The sequence below is a fragment of the Linepithema humile genome, chromosome 3 (genome assembly GCF_040581485.1).
Source record: "Linepithema humile isolate Giens D197 chromosome 3, Lhum_UNIL_v1.0, whole genome shotgun sequence".
In the NCBI taxonomy this organism is placed as follows: domain Eukaryota; kingdom Metazoa; phylum Arthropoda; class Insecta; order Hymenoptera; family Formicidae; genus Linepithema; species Linepithema humile.
The window spans coordinates 21,413,524-21,434,318 of NC_090130.1; the positions used below are offsets into that span (position 1 = coordinate 21,413,524).

At 40.4% G+C, this 20,795-nt stretch overlaps 1 protein-coding gene across 2 annotated transcripts in view; it reads right to left on the reverse strand.

Annotated features, from left to right (window-relative positions):
* Positions 1-20,795, reverse strand: part of LOC105668775 (neurotrimin-like) — a 144,902-nt gene that overhangs the window by 66,398 nt on the left and 57,709 nt on the right. The window lies entirely within an intron of this gene.

Below are 20,795 nucleotides of genomic sequence, written 5' to 3' on the forward strand. Positions count from 1 at the left end.
ATCGCAGATTGTGCAGGGGTTGCCAGCGGGATGCTAGGCGACGGTAACCAATCATGTGATATCCAGTCGAGTCCACGGCCAACTATTGGCCGTTGTAACTTCGACGCAAATGTTTATTGAATTACTGCAGGGAGTTAGCGCTAATTCGAGGAATATTACGAGATAAATCCCATCTACATGTTAATAAATTGACAATATTGCAAATATCATGTATTACTATGCATTAACGTTTAGATATTGCATTTATGTAAACTACCTATATATGGTATATATTATGCCGTTGGAATATTTGTATAATATTATATTGCCGCTGTTATTAATTAATGCACTGTGATGTTGTTGAAAAATCGCTTTAAACTTGTGAAATCGAAAGGTACAAGAATTCATAGAAATCATGAAACAACGACGTAATTTAATAAGTGTAAGAAAACAGGAATGAATTTATCTCGACGATCGTAGAGTCGGAGTGACTTACAACGATCGATCCTTGTCGAAATCTTATTACCTGCGTAATATAATAGCTCTTAAAAGGTATGCACAGACATGCTATAAGTATAATAAAAATAGGCATGTTAAGCAGGAAAAGCAGAAAAAATTGAAATTCAAATATCGAAAGAATATGAATAAACCACGCAAGCTCGAGATAAAAGAGACGAAAGTCTCAAAATTCATACATTCGTGTATATTTAACAACTCGTAATATTTGTATAAAATTCTCATATTTGATACATGGACTCTAATTACTAAGAAATTTTATATATAAGAGAGCAGCAGGAAACGCGACGCCCATATAATAATTATAGTGTCTGTCTTAACGTATTCGACCGAAGCTGCCGCGTTTTAATTTTGCACTCGTTATCGATTAATCGGCCGCAAGAAAAATGTGTAATGGGTAACATAATATCGCGTGTAGATTTGTACGAACATTTCAACGCATGTAAAATTAATGGAATAGAAATACAATACGTTTGCGTTAATATGTAGCATACATCAACTTCTCGTTGATTTTCGTTTTATTAATCTGCAAATAGAGATGTAAGTCAACCTTTAGATAGATGTAATATTGTCGACACTATTGTTAAAAATTATATTGTTTATTTGATTGTATATCTATACAATGTTTATATTTTATGAATTTATTGCTCTATACATCTCTCCAATATTCTATGCTCTATATATACCCTCCAATATTCTATGATTATTATTAGTATACCTATTAGCCATACCTTATTAATATCAATATTTGCAGTCAGCCATCAGAAGCTACAGAAGAGTCTTAACGAGGGGAAAGAAGCGGAAAAGATTAGTTTGCGGTTGCGATTACTTTGGCTTCCGAAGTATCGCATTTTACGCGATGTTTATCGATCTGAGTCGTGTGAGGCCCGTAAAGATGTTTCTAATAAATAAAAGAAGGAAAAAAATACCTATTAGCGATAATAGGTTTCAAATTCAATTTGAATTATTATTTATACATAAAGAGTATAATTAAAACGCTATTGTTATGAAATATATGTTCGATTCCGTTCATGTTAACTAAATTTATTACTTGGTTACAATTTGAAGTAAATTGTTTGCAATTTACGGCATTAATAACACTCAAAATACGCATTTAATGGTGGAGAGCGCGTTATAATAAATAAACATCACATTGTTGATTCTGTGTTTCGATAATCACATGAAAATCTAAATCTCACGCGCCCGCATTTCTCGACGGCGGATTGGCAAGCACAAAGCGGCTGCGGGTGCAGAAAACGCGAAAGAGCGACGGACGTTAACGGCGATGCTGCACTTGTTCGTTGGTTTAATTAAACGCACTTCTTTCACGTTCAACGAGTATTTTCGTTCGACTCTCATTCTCCTCGTCTTCCCGGCCTTCACCTCGTCTTTCACCTCCTCGTTATCCCTCTACCCTTCGCCAGCCTTCTACCCGTCGCCGGCCCTCTTAACTTCTCCACTGACTGCGGATTTATTCCCGCGCCAGACTCGGTGGTACTCGCGCGAAACATTAACGAGTAATTGCACTTGAACGTCATCCTTTGTGTACACTTATTACTCATCTTGCTACACGACGGCTCATGCGCTTTTAAATACGAAAGAAAAAACGCTAGTTGTTATTTATTTAAAGCACATTCTAAAAGCTAGTTTTACAGAATATTGATACAGAACTTCCGTTAGAATTATCGATTCACATGTATAATTGATCGATTGTCCGTGCGCCGCCACAAGAAAATAACTTCTCGTTTCGTGCAATGGAGAGAATATTCGAGGACGAACGGTAAAACGAAGAACGGCCAAATTAAAGAACTGGGTCAAGCTCGGCGACGAATGTACCGCTAACGAGGTCCCTATCGATATTAAGAGAATTGCCAAAAAGCGGAGGCGATTAAAGTTCTCATCACTTCGCAATGTGATAAGTTAATGCACTTCTTGGCGTTCTATTCGTCATTTAGATAGATATCGATTAAGAATTATCTAATCGCAGGAAATGAACAGGCGCGATAAGAAAATAGCACTCGGAAACTGGTGCACGGAAAAAAAATTTTGCTATCACAGCAAGACTGTCGTTGTTTCGTGTTAAATGCGATAACGACAGAATTCTGCTATTATAACTAATTTTTTCAGATTACTCGGTACATCGGTACTCGGTAAAAATCTGTTTTGTTGATAGAATAGATAAATACATTTAATGGTAAAGACGCATTAATTTGCTGCTACAACAAAATAATAATTTGCAACAAATATGTATGTATATTCGCAGCATAAATTATCGCTGGTAGAAATTTTGATGGCAAGATAAAATTCAATTTGTTGTGATATAATTTACAGATATGTAGCAAAATTATTTTCAGCAAATAAAATTAGTATTCACAACAAATCTCTTTGCTATTCATATAATAACCAACATATTTTGCTATGACAGCGTAAAATTTGCTGCGCCAGCAAATTCTTTTTTTCTGTGTGCGATTGATTTATTGTAAAAAACGAATAAACTATATCTATAGTTTGAAGATTAGTTATTAATTACCGAAAGTACATATCTTAATATCAACGATGTTTCACGAAGTGATCTGTCAATAAGCATTGAACAACAACACAAACCAATCGAACTCAACGATTCGTGATCGAGTCGTTCTTATCTCAAGAATGCGGCGACCAAGACACTGCGAGAGACACACTACTAGTTGAAAATTGTGCGAAACGGTAAAAATAAGAGGATTTCTAAGAGTTTGATTATTACGAAGTTGTACTGCAGTCCGTAGCGGCGTTAGCGGTGTACAGTCTGAGGGTTCTCACTTACCGCGGAACCGTGATAACAACCACCTACCTATACATCTCTGTGCGTCTGTACCTTCCCCATCCGTTTCAGCCCTTTCCACGCGCAACAACCGTCTCCGCTAGGGAGTCGAAGAGTCTAGTGCGCGTATTACACCGACGACTTTACCCGCGCGACCCGGCAGCTCCCGCGTTCTCTCTCTCTCTCTCTCCCTCTTTCTCTCTTTCGCCGTACCGACTGAAATCCCTGACGTCAATTCTGCTAGCAAACCCGACTCACAATGCGCCATCGTGAAATTATTCGGTCAGAGGAAAATGCGCCGTAAATCTCGCGAAGGCAATCTGTCAAACTTGGCGCGCGGTCGAAATGAAAATTTGGTGAATCTTGCACGGGCGAGATAATGCCGGAGGGAAGGCAAGCGACCACTTTGACTCGTCGCAGTATAATTCAGTGGTGGCAATATTAATAAAAAGTTACAGTTACTAATTAAGCGTCGGCAAACAGGCCACCGGAGGAGACGCTTCAAACAGTTCGAGTGTGTTTGCGCTCGTAAATAAAGATCCGATAAATGACTTGCGTATTAATCATTTCTTTAAATCAGACTTCGTATCAGGAGAGTACATTACGTAAGAGGTATTATATAGAGAGTATAGGAAGGTATTCTTGAGCATGGTAATCTCTTTGATTCCACCCAAATGTTTTAATTTATAATCAAACAATCTACAGAGAGGGAATTCCTTTCCTCTATCCAATTTCCATTCATACCTTGCATTATTCTCATTCCGGGTTCGACGAGTCGAGCTGCTTGCGAATTGCTAAGTTACCTTTAATTAAACATTATTCTGTCGAATTCCGCATTTCTGAATGACCGAGCATAAAATAATTTTATTTTACTTCTTAATTACGTCAATGTAATACTGTATTATATAGAAAATACGTTTAAAGTCATCTCTATTTTAACAACTGTATTTTAACAAAAAGGATTCTGTTGATTGACAATTTTATGACGAAATAATTTTTTATTTTCAGCAAAAATTTCTCCAAAACATTAAATCTTCCCAAATCAACATTATGCTCTTCTAATGCGATAACACTTCAACCACTGCAATGTCAATTATGTTGGAGCAAGGAAAGCGCACAGAGGCGATGTGAAAATGAGGCGAACCAATGGCGCAACCATGAGATCTAGCGTCAATGGAGCGCATTGAAGATGCACCGAGTGTCTGCAAAGCGGCAGACGAAACTTGAATAGAGGATGGATGCAGATAGAACCGATCATGTAATACATTCCAATCGTATAATTCTTGATGTCCAAAATTATTTCCTCTCGCGATGAACGAGATTATTCTAAAAACACACCGATGCGTGTTTCGAAGAACATCACCTTCGACATTGAATGCAACAAATGCATTAAGCGATTAATTAAAGTAAAATTACAATAATATATTTAAATAAATTCAACTAAACTGCATTGCGGAAAAACGATACGAGACGTTCGATTGTAATAACTACAAACCGTTCGATATAGATGCAAAAAAATTTTTCATTTTCCATCAATTTTTTGTGTTAAAAAGATATTTTACGTCATATCTCGTTGGTCGCACGCCTGCGGAAATTAAGTTCGATTCCACCGTGTGTCAACTATCTGCAGTTTTATTTATATCGAAGTGCACCAAATATTTACAAAACTACACGCGACGTGTATGACCAAAATTTTATTCGCAAGCTCGTGCTGTTTGCAAAAGAGCGTAGGTCACAAAACAATTTATGTGAATAATAACAACAGCCTCCTACCGCGCAAACAAACATAACGCCAGTATTCGCGTTACAATTACTTCAAAGGCACGTCGTCGTGGCCCCGTCACCAACAATGACGCTAGATACGAAACGTTTCTAATAGGGCCGGCGAAGCGCGGTAACTTAACTGTACTGCGTTTCATGTTTCCGGATGGAGAACATTTGTTCGCAATTAAAATATCTCTCATCACTAAATTTCGGCTCGCTGGAGCACGCTTAACACTCGAAGAAGACAATAATCGACGAACAGCTAGGCCAACGAAGCGCGATAGGGAGACGTATTGTTAAACTTTAATTAAAACCAATTTCTCTCAAGTACGGCACTCAAAGGCAAACAATCTTACCGTGAAAAAAGTAACAGACGTTAAAAGGGAAATCGAAACTAATTACTATCTAGCTTGTCATCGAATTATACAATAATGTCATGCTTATGAGAATAACTTAGAGAGACTTAATTTCTTAGTCACAAGCCGTTCAACCGTCCAATTATAATAATTCCATGTGAAAATGTATTTTGTGCAAATTATAATAATCGCATATACTTGAAGCACATAACGGCTCGATAATAGATACACCTCTTTACTCAAATCTTCCGTGACACATTCTTACACTCTCCCCAATTCGGCCGCGTATGATACGCACGCGGGCGATTCGATGTCTCGATTTGGTCACCACGTTCGGTCCACACATACGCGCATCGATGCCAGGGGTTGTGTTTGCGCCACGCCGAGCCGAGCGGTTCGAATCAGCCGGACAAAGTCTTGCGTAACGAACTGAGCCACGCCGGCACAAATAATGGAGGTTTTGTTTGACGAGCGGGGTAATTCGTTTATCTCCTTTTTCCAGCAATCCGCCAGGTGGACCGTGCCATCGAGGGCGGACCGGAGGGGCCCCATCGCGAATCAAGCGGGATTACGGGTATTCGTTTCATCTGATCGTAAACAGTTACGTGTTAACAACGCGCGTCCGACTGCACGCGCGTGCGTTTGCGGACGCGGACATAGCGGTACCTGTTTGATTGCACGACCGATGACGACAATTTGCAATCGCGACAAGATCTTATCGCGATGTCAGCCGGCTGACCGTATGATCCTAGCGTGTGGCGCTGCGAAACTTTTCCCGCGACAAACGCATCGACGATTTGCAGACACAATATAGTCGCTTGATATTTATTACACGGTATCATGCAGTATTTATTGTTTACGCGTTTAATTATGCGCATGCATTACTTTGTCATTAATCATAAAGAAAATAATTGTTATGGAAATATCAATGATACGGAGTTATTGCTCTCGAATGAGATACAAACGTTCATTACGCGGTCTCTCCGCTGACATAATGCGAGTTATCGGTCGATTCGAATGATAAGATTAAAATCAGCCGAGCCGCCTCATTAAATCTGCGATTTCAAACAAACGATTAGCTAATCCCGGTTATAACATGCAATGCCGATAATTATCTCCGTCGGTCGTAACATTCGATCAACGCGCGACGCTCCGTTGTGATCGAATTCACCGGTATAATTGAACGCACGCGTGCTCGCTGCGGATCTCGGTCATCGTCGCCGTCGGGACCGGGAAACAGGAGAGGCAATCCGTCGCGATGCCGACCGCGCGAATGTCGGATGCAACGCAATAACCGGCTACAAATCCACCCGGACAATTTCCTAGCCTAATAGTCGACTCGCGACACGTCGCGCTACGCTATCCTCGACACTCCGCAGCGTGTCGTTTCGTCGGCGTGATTAACGCGCGGCTTATTGGCGGATTGCAGCGGCCCCGTCTCGACTGAATGACCCAACTCGTGACTGTTTGACGATAGGCTCGAGCTTTCAGGTGTGTACACAGCCTGCGCAAAATGCATAGAATTTGTTGCGTAGAATTTATTCCCTCGGTTGATTGAATGAGGCTCCAGTTCGAAACGTGTATTTTGACTTTTCATCCTTTCATCACTCTAAGTGGTTTCGGTAGAGAGTAATCCTTCTCATCTACATTTGGCAAACTACGGAAATATTCTGCTTAAAATATATGCGAGAGAGATGTTTCATGAATATCTGGTAACTCAACCATCAGATTAACTGTCAACGAGACATTCGTCAAACATTTCCAGCATATAGCTGCGAATAAAGAAGTCACGCTCACAGTTCCACGATAGGTCGGGATAATGGGACCACCGTTCCCGTGTGGCTCTGAAACGCGTATAATACGAGATGCCTCGTGCATTTCGGACGTCGCTCCGTGTCGTTTTCGGCGTTTGCTGACTGGCGTTCAGCCGAGATTGCCCGTTCGCCCCGTCCGGGATCATCCCCGATTCCCACTCTAAATTATAGCAAGTACAATTTACAAGCATCGGCTGGAAACGAGAGCAAAAATGAATTGGTAGCCGCGGCGGCGGCGGCGGCGGCGGTGGTCAGTTGGACATGGATCACAGGACACGAAAATTGCGAACGGCGCGGCATAAAACGTGCATTCCTGCCAACGACTCTGCATCGAACGCGTGACGTATGACTTTAATTTGCGGACATCCATATAGCTATGACGGCGAATCATTTCGAATTTTCGGTAATCTCTAATTTAAAAATCCTTAATTTTGGTACCATCAGGATATGTGTGTGTGTGTGTGTGTGTGTGTGCGTCGGGTTTTAATACAAAAAGAATATAAAAGAATTTTAATTCTAATCCAAATTTCAACTCAAAATTGAACTCAATTGTGCAAATATCGGAGCATCTTACAGAATATTATCGAACATCGAGCTTCGTCACAAGAGCATCGGACACTGATATTTCAGTATATTCCGATACTTCTGGGTCACTCTAAATTGGCGAAACAGCGTGCCACGAAAATAAACGATGACCGAATATGAAATAGAATTGACGTCACGAGGAATAACCATGCAGAACGTAATACACATTGTGATAATACCAGAAAGATAAGAGCGTAGTGTTTGCTAAATGTCATGTTTGCTAAATTCTAGCGTGCTCTATGAGGATTGTCTAAATTAAACACGAACGGTCGTCATAAACAAAGATAGACTAGCGAGGAAACGTGATTATTAGAAATCGTTTCAAATCATCTCGACTGAAAACGTAATTTGATACAAAATAGATTGCGGATTATTCATGCCGTCATTCATGAACGCGCGTGTCAATAAACTTTTGCTTGTGATTACGGCATACATACAGCTGTCCGATGCAACGCGCTGTGACGAGGGATGTATTCCACCGTATCGGCGGTGTAACGCATTGCTACCGAGTGCACTGCTGCGAACAGCGCGAGCTTTTTAACGTGGCCTAAATTCGAGGGAGTGCAATTCGCAAGAATGCATGCGGAACGAATGCAAAAACAACAATTGACGTCACAAGTGCCATCGAGACGAAACGCACGATGGAAAAAAGCACGCGACGGGAAGCACACCGCACTGCGAAAAGAAGCGGATTGTGCAGCTTGAGAGGCGCTTCATCATTTCGCGTCCTCGTTGATCTTCGAATGCATCGAGTATCTCTATTTAATTTACATTTACGCATATCACGTGCACTCAATTATCGAGATAGATTACATTATAGCGGCGTTATAATTAAAACGCTAATAATTACGTTAAATAATTTTCAATATTAAATTAAATTATATTTCTGAAATTTAATTCGGCTATCACGACTGACTGCTCGCCACACTTTAATAAGCTTCATAAATTTTGAAAAAGCCTCTACGCAATGAAAGCTACTGGCGCGTAAATCAGATTGATAGAAATAAAAGAGCTATTGAAAAGAAGCACTGTGGAAACATTCGTCTTGCAAAGACTTCTTTATTCAAGAACCAAACAAGTTTCCTCGTTATCGAAATAATCACTAAGAAACTTTTCCCGCCTATCATTAGTACAACATGTAAATAACATATAAATATCTGATACATAAAAATTAATTTCTACGGACTGTGCACAATCGCGAGCCAGACAAGTTCTCGATAATTATTTGATTTCTGTTTAATTTCGCGAAACGACACAAACGGAGTTGCAATCGAGGCAATTAAATTATACAGTCGGCAGATAACGCATTTATTGCATCTGAATATATTTAATTTAACGCCAGGTCGATTATGAAATATGCCGCACGCAAATTCGAAGGTGATAAAGATTGCTTTTTTCGAGAAGCTATTTAAAGGCCATCCAAATGTACGAATTTCATTGCTTCAAACAAATTCAATGGTAATAATAAATCTGAATAAAATAACAAAATCAATTTAGATGCAATAAAATCAAACAATTTTATTTCTTTAAAATAAAAACTTTCAAATGATACTTTCATCCTTATTCTGTCGTAGATCGCAGATATAAAAGTCTCCTGCGACCGGGATATTTCTTTTTATACCACTAGTCACGCGGCAAGAAGATTTGGAACGTGACCGATCCCTACGAGTAACTTTCTCTCGTAATGCGGAACTTATTGTCAACTGCGGTTCTTATATTTACTACGGGATATATACAATAACGTATATTATTGTACACCTGTACAATAATACACGTAATATACATTTAATACCGGTATTAGATCGATAAAAGCGTGCAAAATCGATAACTGTCACAAACTGAGGAAATCGAAGCTTATTGATGAAGCATAAACACCTAAATAAATGCGTTCTATTTTTTTTTCTTTTTTTTCCTTCATTTTTTCATCGTTTCTACCCGTTTTATTCGCTTCGGATAATGCTGCTGCGTGCAGTTTTAAATACATTTTACCATGTACATACATGTGGTGCTTACACGAAAGAGCGATGCGCGTGGATTCTAGTCGATGTCCATCGAATACGACGTGCCATTGTAATTTATTACCCTACGTGCAAAATAGCCTTTAGTTCGTAATAATTACACGTCACGAAATGCTGGTGTGAGAGCTGACGTTGCGTAACGCGTGCCATGCGTACTTTCGCGAATGGAGCACACAGTGACGCGCGGTAGGGTTCGTATGATGTTCATTAAAATCCACCCAGTGGGACATTGTGAACTATTTATTGGCGATTTGCAGAGGCGGAAAGCAGAGAAAGATGCACATGGAAAAGAGAGCGAGAGAGAAAGAGGGATGGGAGGGAGGGAAAAGGGTGAGGAGTTAAATGGACTCTCATTTGGTTTCTATTGTGCTGAACAGAGATGTAGCGAATTGAAGCGAATAAAAATTTTTATTCAATATTTCATTTGTCGCTAGTAGCTCAATGCGATAACATCTAATTAATTCTGTATAATTAGCTATAATTAGCGATACTGCCGATTTCAATAGCGCATTAAATCACATGGAATAGACGTAACGCTAATTTTACAGTTTTATGACTCGAACATACCCTTCGCCACCACGCTTGTTAATTACTTGCATTAATTCCACCGCTTTGCGCTTCGCATAGCAACCGCGAAAGATCGTCGAGCGGCGTGCAGTTGGTTCTCGCGCGCGAGAGTCTTAACTGACACTCCTGGGCCTCGTAGACAGCTCGCGTGTGCGGGGCTGACCGAACCGCTCTTTTTCCACTTGCAGTTAAATTTCTTCGCGGGATTTATGAGCGCGGCCACTCGTCCCAGCATTATCTATACGGCCGGCGAGAGCTGCCCGTGCCTCGTTGATTTAAATCTCTCCATTCGACCGTTGCACCGTGCTTCATATGCATTCAAAACGTTACGCGACGTATGTTCCCGCCCCGTCCACCCCCCCCCCCTCTTGCGCGACCTGCACGCGACTGTATCCGTACTGATTCCGTCGCATACCATTACCGCGGAAAAATATTTAATGTTTGGCAAAAACCGGGCCCCGGGTGCTCGATTTATTATCGGCGCTAACCCCTGACTTTCTCTCCCTTTCTCTCTTTCTCTCTGGCTTTTTGCCCGCTTCTCTCCGTTGGCTTTTTTGTCGGTGCGCTTAGTCTGCGCTGGTAAGCATTTTCGGCACGTTTCTGCTATGCATGTGCGTGTCTTTTGCAGCAGTTTTTTTTTTCTCGACGACCCCCGATAGCAGTACCACGCGTCACGTCCGGGCGAGATCGCGCAAACACGGAAATAACGTTAATTGCTTTTAATAAGATATTTTGGCGGCAAAATTTATTCGCCTGAATATTCCGAGATGTTAGCTGCTTATTTGATTCTTACGAGACCAATCGAGTTAATTGTGCAGAGCGATAAGCATGTTTTGCCGAGAATGTTCGCTGCCATGTAATACTAAATTTTAGCATAATATTGTGTTTTAGAGTTATTGGAAGATAATGCGCGGGGTAGTAACAAATTCAAACTACCTCGTTTATATGGCTAGTTCGCTGTAAAACGATGCGAGATTGCTTTAGAAGATACGAGCGCGAAACGATGCTAGTTAATGGCTGCCAGCCGCCTTAGGATTGATTCACAGTTACTGACCCGATGCCCTGCTGAGCATCAAGGATACACGCAACCTTTCCAAGTTGAAGACGCTAACGCTACATCAAATATTCAATTCGCCCGGTAGCAAAAATTAAACATCAGCGAGGAAAACTGATACAAACTCCCGATACGTTTTTAAGCGTTTTCCGCACAAAAGGACATACATTGTCAATACATTTATTATGAGGAGAATTTTTGCCTACCGACAATTCCTTTAAACGTATTTTTGAAAGAGTGTGCTAAATTCACATTCGTGTTAGCCGTTAAATAATTTCCTAAGACTCCAAGCGTTGAACGCGAAAGCTGTAATATATCAACGTAGCGAAAGTTATCTCGATGACAATAACTTATCCTGTAAAGAACGGTGGACGCTTTGTATTAATAGCGACGTGGAGCATCCTGATCTACGACACCACTCATCACTTGCTCAGTATTCGCCTGATAAATTCACGGTACCTTTTGCTTCTCGTTAAATAACACGATTTGTTGGCGAAGAAAAAAGCGCGGCGTAAAAATAAAAAGTTTCCAATAAAAATACAATGCTCCATTTCGCGAGCCCAAGATAACGCGCAATCCGAGGCTGTTGCAAATTTTGCGAGAAGAAGGGAAAAGTCGTGGAAGTGAAAACCATTTTTTTCTGTGTGCCAAGAGATCGATAAGACCTACATTGCACGTACACGTATACCAGCGGAGCATTTGGAGCGTATTTCCAGCGTAGCCGGTGGGAAGTTTACTTTTTGCATGAAACAAGATCTCAGGAGTCCACAGAATTCCACGGGGAGAATACTCTAAGTGATGGAGTGGCCTGGTACTCCAGGTCCGGTAAATACGACACACGAATAAGCCAGTTGGCGGCCTTTTACCGAGGGAAAATCTATCATTATCCTTCAATAACCACGGTCACCGCCCTAATCCAATTAATTAAACAAGCGCCGTTGATTTCACACCTTCACATGAGAGATAACGATGAGTTATATGAGTTCTCTCTCGACTTGCTGGCCAATAAAAAAAAAAAAAAAAGTTGAAAGCTGCAGTGACAAATGCTGTCAGTCGGTGACACTTGATAGACAAGTCTCGCGCGGGCCTCCAACTTGCCAAAATTGAATAGAGAGAGATAGAGAAACGTACCAACAATAAAAATTTATTGTTATTCGTCAAAAATATTGATTGTTGCGTTCTGCTTTTATAAATAAATTCCGCGGCGGCGCTTGCACCGCTACAAGAAACTTGCCCTGCTTGGCAATAAGTTTCGAATATAATTGCCTCTCTGCGTTTGTGTGTTTTATATAAAGTACCGCAAACTTTCCTGCCGCGTAAAGGTATCGTGTTGCCAATTATACCAGGTTTACGCAATTATTAAGGCCCGCCATTACGTCCAACGTGAAAAAAGAAACGCGCGACCGAGCAGTTTATTCGCCTCTACGACGTTGCCGGTAATTCTATAAATCACTAAGTAAAACCCAACCGCGTTTGTGTGCATCATAAATTGTAATAAATAATATATATAGTGGTGAAATAAACTTTATTCTCGTAAAAATGATATATTAAAAGCTAGTTTTGTCACATCAAGCCTCATTAACATCGCTTAATTATTAAACTGCACTAATCACGTTAATTGCGCCAGACACATTTCACGTAGCATCGTCTTTAATTCAATAAAGCGAGACGTCTTCTTCCTTTGGATTAATCAATAAGCCATAATCCTTGTCAAAGATCCAATTAGGATATGTTCCGAGGTTCATTCAAGACAGACACAACTACTAACGTCTTTTTCGCGTAGAACGCACATTTGATTTCACACGATTAAATATACGTGCAAGAGTGACACGCGGCGAACTAAATAATTAAGTGATATTAATGAGTCTGATACTTCATAGAGTTGCAAAAAGATAAGAGGATTAAATTTATGCCTTCGAAACCAGCACGTGTAGTGGTGAGGGGATTGCAGTTTAATATGCGAAATAAAAAGTGTGAATTATTCGCATAAAATTCAGGAATTATAACGACCGCGGTAAGGCGGTCTCGACCGCCCGTGCGTACATAGGTCGGTTTTAATTCACATTTGGCTTTCATTACAATATTCATAATGCGGGTAAAAAATTAATAATCCGCTGCGCTGCTTTTAAAATTTTCGAGCGAGAGCACTACGCGTGGATTTGAAGAATGTGTATGTGTGTGACAGTATGAACGATTCCAATAGCTGTTCACTCGGTAGCCTGAAGTTATTAAAATTTAATTCATCCGATGGATTTTAACTCGACAAATGGCGAATGTAAGAAACGAGCGAAAAGTTTTAGTCTTCCTTGATCTTTAAATACCTCTACAAAATGGTACAAAAATTAAAAAAGAAAATATTGATAATGAAGCGCATATTAAAAATTAGTTTAATAGACGGACTTTTTTTTATTTACAAATTTTACTTGTCCGGAAGTTTTATATATCCTTTTATTTAAACATTTCTTCGCATATTTGTATGATCAATTTGCTTTGTACTCTGTATTTCTTTATTTTTCTTGAAATATTACTATCGCCGTTATAACATTTATTGTATTAACAATTTCAACGTGTTACAATTCACTTGTAATTATGCGCAATTCAAATAAGTTATTCTTTGACTCGTCGTCAAATCGGAACAAGAAACCCGACACGAACAGTATCGACAAACTTTTTGCAAAAAAAAAAAAAAAAAAAGAGCGTACAAGAAAATGAACGAAGTTCATGGTGTCGATGAAAAATCGTGATCGAAATAACGCTAGATTGCGCGATGTCGAGCGATGGAGATTATATTTTTTTTTCGTTCCGTCTTGTTCGGCCGAGTCGTTAAAATCGGTTTGTAGAGAGTGCCGAGCCCGAAATACACATCTTCATGCACGCTGATGACTACAAAGCGCGTAGGAAGATTAACGACCTGGTGACGGAAGGAGTTCGATAAATCACCCAGTGACCCTGTCGTTGCCGCCTGAGGTTCAGCTTTATTGTTAACCTGCGAACTTACGGCCCGACCGCAATATAACTTGAGAAAGGCGCACAATAAAGACATCGGGAATGAACGTTCTTGAAATGCAGAAACTTATTTTTCGCGTTGCGGCCTCGCGACTCTCCCTTAACGCGTCAATTGCGATAATCCGTGAAAAAAATTGAGTTGTGAATAAGCGAAATTCGATTGAAAAATATACGGATCTTTGTAGTTTGTTAAAAATATTTCCAGAACTCAACAAAAATATATATCATGCTTCTGATTCCGATAGCATAATTTGCAAAATTAAATAAAGAACATCAATTTTGAATGTAATAAGATAAAATATAAAATATAATTCCAATTAACTTCCTTTCTAATCCCTTTTTTTTCAAGTAATTTTATACACTTAAAACCGACATAATTAGATAAAGAAATTAAAAAGATAAAATAAGAATAAATGAAAATCGATAACTATACAATAAAAGATATTGCGAATTAATTTTAGTCGGAAATTACATATTTGATAATATTCTAATCCAAATTCGAAACGCATTGTTAATTTCTGGCTTGTGTTAATTATTAATAACATTATTTGAATAATTATTATATTAATATAAGCCAGATAATGTTGTATATAATGCGGCAAAAATATTTTGCAAATTTATTGATCGGCAGCAGTAGCAATATCCGCCGTCAAAGCACCAATGCGATTAATCAAAATCAATACAAGCGGCAACAAGCTGTAATGCATGTTTTATACTACAAAATGTCCCTTTTTGCATCACAACTAATCATTTCATGCATATTATCGCGCGATAAATCTAATATGATGCGGCAAACATTAATTCTGCATGATTGAGAAGAAAAGTCTTGATATTGAGATGCAACGCGCATTTATATTCACATCATGGTGGTCAGCGATGTTTAACGGTAAATTCGTAATTATGCGGCCGATTTCGCGTAATACCACGCTGCCCGCAATATGGAAATCTTGCGCTGCGTGAGGATAATACCCTGTCATACTCATGAGTGCTGCATAATATCATATTGCAATACATTATAATCGCGGGCACGACGTTGCCGCGGCCGTTCAACCAGTACTAACCCTCCACCGGGTTGACTTTTCTCTATCACCGGGGACAAACGTGGTCAAAGGGATAATATCTGAACTCGACGGACACGTCAGTGTAAGTCAAAAGGAATATTACGATTGAATTTTGTCAAGAGGCGCCGAGAGAGAGAGAGAGAGAGAGAGAGAGAGAGAGAGAGAGAGAGTATCTCTGTGAGGACGGGATTTCGCGAGGAAATCCGACTGCACTTCCTTTTTGCAGTTTGAAACCAGATAGGTCCCTCGTCTTTCGACCTTGTGCGAGGTAACGAGTTTTAACAGGTGGTTTCCTCCCTTGAAAATTCAGTTTGCTGTATCCAGAATAATCTGGACTAAAGGCGGATACGCGGCTCGCTACTCTCTCACGCACACTTCGGACTCGTACGTCAAACTTCTGCCCAAACCACCCACAGAGACCCAAAAGAGAGAGAGAGAGGAGGATATTATCTACTAAACTTCACTTTAAATTTATGATGAGAACAGATCCGCGCGTGAAGATGTTGAATTTAATTCGTGTTTCAATTAAGATGAATAATAACGAACGTACGCTCGCGTATCAGAATTTTCTCTCTCGCGATACTTCGTTCTGCGAAATTAGCAAAGCATATCATCCGGCGCGTGTTACGTGACGTACCGTGTCGCGAAATTTACTCTAACTTGATCCGCGAACCGTTGTCGCTGTTGCTGATATATTGTTTTATCCACATTTACTTTGCCCGTAAGAAATCTCAGTATAACTCGCTTCACTTGCGCTTTATTTAAGTTTTGACGTCAAAATTGTGAGATATGTGATAACGAATCGACCTATCTCGCGTTTATAACATATCTGAATTATTTGTGTAAAACTCACATGAGTTTATTATTATAAACTATAAAAAAAAACTATTAAAAAAACTGACTGAATGAAACTGAATAGTTTTGCGCGAATGCATCTGGCGCGTGAAGCTGCATCGCGCTTTCGTTTATGTGTATTGGAAACTGATCGGGCGAGGCAAGCGGACTAGAAATAACGGTTCGTGCGCGCAACAACAACAGAGATGGAAAGCCAGAACTCAAGTATTTCTTCGAAGCGAGCTCGCGAGACTTAATATCGGTGTTTTGACGGTAATTCGCCGCAACCGGCAACTATCGTTCGCGCGGTATCGCGTACCGAAGGCTCGATAAGGCCAATTCCGCCGCTTGCGTGTCGTGACGCAGCGCGATCCGCGCTGTAAGGTGTGTGAAATCTGCGGTATCGCGCAAATCAGGTAGATATGAATGAAGTGTTAACCCTTCGTCGGTTGAACGCGGGATAGAAAGTAACAAGAAATACTCTGAAATTTAATCGAAAACTTTCACCGATTTGATATCGAGTACCACGAGCAGAGATATTACTCGATACCGTCCTGAAAAATGCATACTGCATGAGGAATTGTTCGAGTTTCCATTCTTATTTTCAAACATGTCATCGCGTCTCCTCAAAGAGATTATTTCAAACACAGAAATAAAAGCACGCAACGCGTGTGTGTACCTTATACTTTCTATTTTCCATTAATAACCACGCTTAAACCTTTTTACTCGTATACCAACTTTACATGAAGGAGTAATTATTTGCACACACCGCGTGCACATGTGCGCCCCAGTTCGCGTATTGTTAAAGAGCATAATCTGATTATTTAAATAATAATAATATTGAATCATACGTGACTCTGTGCTGAAATACGTTATGCATCGATGCGCGATATGTACTCAAAAGATGCGGAGATAAATCGCAATTTTGCACACACACACACACACACACACACACACACACACACACACACACACACACACACACACACACACACACACATATTATATTGTGTATTTTGTATACACAAACCGTGTTAGATTTATAATTTTTTAGAGGATTGTTGAAACGATGGAACAACGGCGATTCAGCATCGTACAAACTATTTTTTTCTCGCGTGTACACGTATAATTTAACGCTGATAAATATCGCTGTGTTGATATGTACGAGCATACACCATCGAAGTCAGTGTTGCATAGAAAAATATCGGTCCTCGGTCAAATAATCTGGCCTTATCATCACGTCAAAGTATTCAAGATAGTCCGAATCAGCGGTTTGCCGTCGCGAAATCACACGCAAACTCGAATTTCGTCACGTTCGCGCGATACTTTCCGCACGGTCACTCCGCCTAATGTATATAATATTAACATGAAAGTCCCATTATTATTCGGCGAAAACAAATTCCGCCTACGAATTTACAGTCCGAGCTTACGAAACGACTCACGTTCCGCCGCTCCTCTCATCTCCTTTCATTAAAAAAATATACTTTCTCTGACACGTGTATAAAAATATTACGTAAAAATTGCGTCATCGACACAAATCGAAGTATAATTTCTCTCCGACGAGCGACGCGCGCGGAACGACTCCGACTGCGCCGGAGAAAAATAAGACCGGTCGTTTTCTCGCCCGTTTCGTTTCGCACCTAAAACCATCCCTGAAGCTAAGCCCAATGCACTCGCTCTCTCAGGGGTGCGATATTCATATGAATGACCGGGCAGTCAAAGTGATAAGATATAAGTCGACGGCTGGTGGCCATCCACGGCTATTTGCATAATGTAGGCCCTCGTTATGTACGCCCATTAACCTCCGCGCCCCCTTCTTCAACGTCCGCTCGAACCCACCGTCGTTCCCGACATTCCCCTCTCCCCCCGTCGAATCCCCCATTCACACCGCCAGCTCTCCGCCACCCTCTTAAAACCGCTCTCGAGAAGGCCCTACAGGCCATTTTCCACGCGCGGGCCGCTCCGAACGAGGAGTTTACACCTCGCTCGCAACCCTAATGCAGCGATGTTTTATTGCCGGAGCGGCGGACTCACGGGAGATCCGTATTATTTTTACGCGGTTATTATTACACGGCGTAATGATGTGTAGACGCGTATACGGGCTCGGCGCGGCGGATGGAAGAGACGAAACTGCCCCATAGCGGTAGTAATTTTTTTTTTAAGATTTTCTCGAACATACGATAATGGAACCGAGATTTATTAACGGCGCAGAGAAAGAAATGGATTATTTTCGAGAGAACCATTTTGTTATCTCTGCGGTGACGTTATTACATGCGGGACACGTTATAGAGAATCACCGCCGCGCAAAGCGTCGTTTACATCGCGTTACAGTTTTCGCACAAAAGCATCGTGTAGTGGTGTCTTACGTCACACGCTGATAAAATGCATTGTAATGATGTTAAAAAGTCATTGTTCGCGCGATCATTGCGGACAGTGACTTTAGAATGCACGAAACGAGGTATGTATTATTGCAGTACTCGAGAGTCGCCATGCAAATGGGGAGTTTAGGGGCGGAGATAATATCTCGGCTGTATGTAACGGCCTGCGGGAAACAATCGCCGTGAGAGAATCTAATTTCTGGCCGCGGAACGCTCTGCTTTAATCTCGAAATTTCTGCCGCGGAGAAATGATATTTTGCCCAGTAATGCAATTTAATGGTCGTTATGAAAAACCCTCGGAAAATCGGCGGCGACGCGATGCAACGAACACGCGGTCGTTACGCGAAAGTGTCAATTTGTACGCCGATATTCCCCGTTATCGCCGGTTTTGAATGTATTTATTATCGTGGGAGCCCGCGTTGCGTTAAAAAAATGCAGCTGGCTGCTCTGGCGCGTTATTTTGTTTTTGCAATAAACAGATATAATTATTGTGTAAATTAGTCGAAATATCAATATCGGTAAAAATGAATCGATTTTAGAGATTACGACCAAATTGTAGCAAAAATGGTTATGTTCGCAACGTTTATTAGCGCCGTGTGTAATTTTACGATAAAGCATTTGCAACATTTACTAACATCGCCGTGTTCCAGTTATTCTTTTTCCAATCCTATTATAAACTGTTGCTTGGAGGCTTTTCACGTCATAATTGCATCGCAACGTTGCATGATTGAAAGCATCCCCGGGATAACAGTCGTTAGTTTGACGGAATTTTTGTAAAATTTATAAATACATTCGATAAAATATTTAATTAAAGGACTACGCAATGTTTATATATTTTCTTAATAAATTTGATTGTGTTATATCGCTGGTATTTTCCTAGTCTTCTACTTTAAAAAATCGCGCTTTTCAGAAATTTACGAGCTTCCACTAAAAAGTTAAATTGCCGATAAATTTTTCGCTTGTTTCTCCGGGAATTCCTTCAATAATTGCCTTGTCTCCGGCGCACATCCACGACATCTCGCCGAAAGAGCCAAAGAATGTCCGTACTCGCGGTCGTACGTGTAGGCATGTCGCGGATATAAAATAGCGAGGGGATGAATTAGCCTCTTTAAACGGGATTCCTTTGGGCGCAATTAATAGAACACGCTTATCTGCGCTCTTAAATCACCATTCCGGATCTCTCCTCGCGCTGGCTTTTTTTCAACGTATTGTTCTACATAAGAGAAGATGGTCTCGTCTACAAAGAGAGAACCGGTGAACAGGGACTTATTATTTATCTGCTTCTTGAGTTTTTCCATTGTTTCTGCTTAACTCCCTCTCCCCGGAGTAGCCTATAATCTTGCGCGCCTCGAATGTAGTTAGCGCAAACAATGCTGTGCACCGGAAACGAACCACTAATTAGAGGAAGCAACGAAGGCAAGCAGTCGCTGTCGTATTATAACGTAACGGGATTAACTGCATTAGGAAATTCGGAAGTTGGCGGACACCGCCCTTAAATGCGAGCTGAGAAAGTAACTTGAAATGATTTTTTCTCTTTCTTTCGCAGTAAAAGCATTTTTTAATTTCAATAATTGCATATTTCGTTGCTTCAAACAAAAATCATGCGTTTTAAGGGCCGAAAAAGAATTGAATTATGAATATATATTATATACGGGCATTTCTTTGAATTTTGTTAGTCGGTGAAATTTGTACACGTACAACTTTCAGTAAATGGCAAGTATCTAATCATTCCGATTCATTGGGGAATAAAATTTTAATCCAAGCTTAAGAAACTTTTATCGTCCTTAATGGTTTATTTTGAAAATGCTCGTGCACTGCTCGTCCGCGTTCCGTTACCTCTACGGCTCGTTAAGAGTTTCAGATTACATTGTGCCCAGAGCTACAGCGTTAAGATTTCTCGTAAAGTTCGACAAGAAGTCGCAATGCTAAAGAAAAAGTCTTTCGCTTCAAGAATTTTGCTTATGAATTAACGGCAGTGTTCTCTCAATACGGCGAATATGCGGTAAAACTTCCTTGTTTGCAATCATTTTCAACTCACGACAAGTTGGAAAAATAAATATTGT